The following is a 3566-nucleotide window of genomic DNA, read 5'->3' as shown; positions in this document are numbered from 1 at the left end:
AGTAAGTCAGAAAGAGAAAAACAAATATCGTATATTAGCACCTATGTGTGGAATCTAAAAAAATGGTACAGATGAACTGGTTTGCAAGGCAGAAATAGAGACACAGATGTAGAGAACAAACGTATGGACACCAAGGGGGGGAAGTGGCGGGTGTGGTGGTGGTGGGATGAATTGGGAGATTGGGAATGATATGTATACACTAATATGTATAAAATGGATGACTAATAAGAACCTGCTGGGGGGGCGAGGGCGAAGGCGAGGGCGAGGGTGAGGGCAGGGGCGGCGGGCGGCCCGCGGCTGAGGAGGCCGCCGCCTCCCTGGGCCTGCCGGGGCGGCCGCCTCCGCGATGCCGCTGCTCGTGGAGGGGCGGCGAGTGAGGCTGCCGCAGTCCGCTGGGGACCTCGTCCGAGCCCACCCGTTTCTGGAGGTAATGGGGCTACCTGCCTGACACATTGTGACGGAACTGACACCGAAGCTGAGGTCCCCTTGATCATGAACTCCATAAAATCCTTAACCAACCACACTCAATGTGGAAGGCTGGAAGTGCACCTCGTGGTGCACTCATCAGCTTCTTAGTGAATTTGACAGCAGGAAGATGACATTCACTTGGTGACATTATGTGTGACAGAATTAAATGACCGGGAAGAAAATGAAAACCACTTTCCAGTAATTTATGGCATTGCTGTCAACATCAAAACCGCGGAGATCTACAAGATCTTCCAAGACCGAGGTCCGGAGGAGGAGCTACGTGCCGCACGAGCTTTAACGGGAGGACCAATGATTAGTATTTCCGATGCAAAGACAGAACAACTTCGTATAGGACCATATTCCTGGATGCCATATCCCCATGTGGATTTCTGGTTGCAGCAAGATGATAAGCAAATACTAGAGAACCTTTCCACATCACCTCTGGCTGAGCCCCCCCCCCCCCCCACTTTGTTGAACATATTAGATCTACCTTGATGTTTTTAAAGAAATACCCTTCTCCGGCTAACACGCTGTTTCCTGGAAATAAGGCTCTACTCTACAAAAAAAATGAAGATGGCTTACGGGAAAAGATCTCTTCTCCAGGAAGCTAAAAATAAATAGGAATTACCAAAGAAAGCAAATTTTTGGCATGACAAAAGACCACTGGTGGAGGTAGGAAAGAATATGAATTTGGAATCTACATCCATTCAGTCTTAGGTCTCTTTCCTTGTTCTGTGTTTTTCAAATGACATTAAAATAAAATTTTATTTTGGCAAAAAAAAAAAAAAGAACCTGCTGTATAAAAAAATAAATAAAATAAAATTCAAAATAAATAAATTAATTAATTTAAAAAAAGAAGGGGGTGCTCTTTAAGAAAAAGAATACAAAATTATAACAACAAAGTTACATACAACGAGTATTTGTTTAGAATGGGAAAAGAAATCACAGCAAATCACAGATTTTTAAAAGCTGACAAATACCACAAATAATACAAAATAGAGAAAAATATCTGCAGTGTTTTTTCCTACCTTTTTTGGCTGCACATTCTTTGATAGCCTTTTCATACGTCAATAGTGTTGAATATTTTCCACAGAGAGAGCTGAAAGGTAATTCAATCCTTTTTTTTTTTTACCATGGCTGATCAACATTTATTTTGTAATATTAATAGTTTAAAAATGTTTCTTATCTCCACAATTCATTATTGGTAATGTCCTGTACATTTTTCAATTTTAATTTAACTAATTAGTTTATTTATTTACTTTTGGCTGCGTCGGGTCTTCGTTGCTGCATGCGGGCTTTCTCTAATTGTGGCGAGCGGGGGCTACTCTTCGTTGTGGTGCGTGGGCTTCTCATTGCAGTGGCTTCTCTTGTTGCGGAACACAGGCTCTAGGCGTGCGGGCTTCAGTAGTTGTGGTGCACGGGCTTAGTTGCTCCATGCCATGTGGGATCTTCCTGGACCAGGACTTGAAGCCATGTCCCCTGCATTGGCAGGCAGGTTCTTAACAACTGTGCCACCCGGGAAGCCCCTGAATTTCTTGGCTTGGAGATTTGGTGTAAATTCAGATTCTACACCTGTGAATGGTACAAATTTGGGGCTTTGGTTACTCGAATTGGTGTCCAACTCCACTCACCCTCCCCCCAGCCCCCTTCCCTTCCCCTTCTCCCTAAGGCAGGGAGAAGGTCCTAAAAAAAAGGTCATGAACAACCTAGTGGTAAGACGGGAATAAAGATACAGACCTACTAGAGAATGGACTTGAGGATATGGGGAGGGGGAAGGGTAACCTGGGACGATGTGAGAGTGGCATGGACATATATACACTACCAAATATAAAATAGATAGCTAGTGGGAAGCAGCCACATAGCACAGGGAGATCAGCTCGGTGCTTTGTGACCACCTAGAGGGGTGGGATAGGGAGGGTGGGAGGGAGACGCAAGAGGGAGGGGATATGGGAACATATGTATATGTATAACTGATTCACTTGTTATAAAGCAGAAACTAACACACCATTGTAAAGCAATTATACTCCATAAAGATGTTAAAAAAAAAAGAAAAGAAAAGAAAATGGACCAGGTGGTTGTTAACGCCTGGCTTCACCGCAGTGAGGTCCCCTGTACAGCGGGGGGAGTTTGTGTCTTGGTTACCCCTGAGTCAGGTCCCGGCACACAGTGGGCACTCAATAAATGTGGAGTGGCCCCTAGACTCAGTGCTATGCTGTGTGCTCCCCAGACACCCTTGCCCTCCTTCCCTTACACACTAGTTCAGCTGGCTTGTCTGCCCACCAGGTCGGCCTGAGTCTGACTTGATCCCTCTCCACGGCCTCCTGGTCCTCAGCACAATGACTGCAGGAGTAAACGCTCACTCACGGCTTGTTGACGGGTGATGGTTTAAAGTATAGAATCTACGAGTTAGCGCTAATCTTCCTGTCCTCGAAAGCCTTGTGTGAATTTTTATCTATTCCACCAAAGACTTACGGAAATGTGTTATTTCCCACCACTATTATGCTGTTGTCCATTTCTTCCTGTATTTTAAGCCTATAAAAAAATTTGCATAGATTAGATACCCAAACAGTCTTATTTTTAAAGATTCAAATGGTAAAGAAGAAAGAAGGTTTTGCCCTGCCTTCACCCTGGGTATCACCATTTACTGTGTGATTATATCCTTGAAGGTTTTTTTCTGTGCATTTACATATACATTCTTTTACATAAATGAGAATAAATCACCTGGTTGTTTCATAAGTTGATTCTTCAAAAACGAATTGTATGTCTTCTCCTTAAATTGTGTTCCCCATGGTACCTGCCTGTCTCACCTTTGTCCGGGCTCTGCTATCACCATTGCTGGGGGCTCTCCAAGTGGCAGACACCCCAGAGGGTGATAAGAACTTGTCACCCCTTTAAATACTTTAAAGGTGGTCTTCACTAGTTCGTTTTATTTAGGAGATGAGGGCTTGGAGAAGCTGAAACACTTGCCCACGTCATCCAGCTGCACTTGGCGGGGCTGGACCCTTACCTGGGGCTAGCAGGGGATCACCTGTCACTGGCATGCCCTCCTGCTTCCACCCAGAGAGTAGGAACCAGGAGCTGCTTCCCTGCTCCCCGGG

General features: G+C 44.9%; 1 pseudogene across 1 annotated transcript; it reads left to right on the top strand.

Moving 5' to 3' along the window:
* Positions 1-253: 253 nt before the first annotated feature.
* On the top strand, positions 254-2085 carry LOC309606055 (protein N-terminal asparagine amidohydrolase pseudogene; annotated as a pseudogene). Its single transcript has one exon. The product of its transcript is annotated as a protein N-terminal asparagine amidohydrolase pseudogene (transcript).
* The last annotated feature ends 1481 nt before the right edge of the window (positions 2086-3566 follow it).

The sequence above is a fragment of the Balaenoptera borealis genome, assembly GCF_965194805.1.
Source record: "Balaenoptera borealis genome assembly, chromosome: 11".
Classification (NCBI taxonomy): domain Eukaryota; kingdom Metazoa; phylum Chordata; class Mammalia; order Artiodactyla; family Balaenopteridae; genus Balaenoptera; species Balaenoptera borealis.
This window is presented reverse-complemented; position numbering and strand designations above follow the sequence as displayed.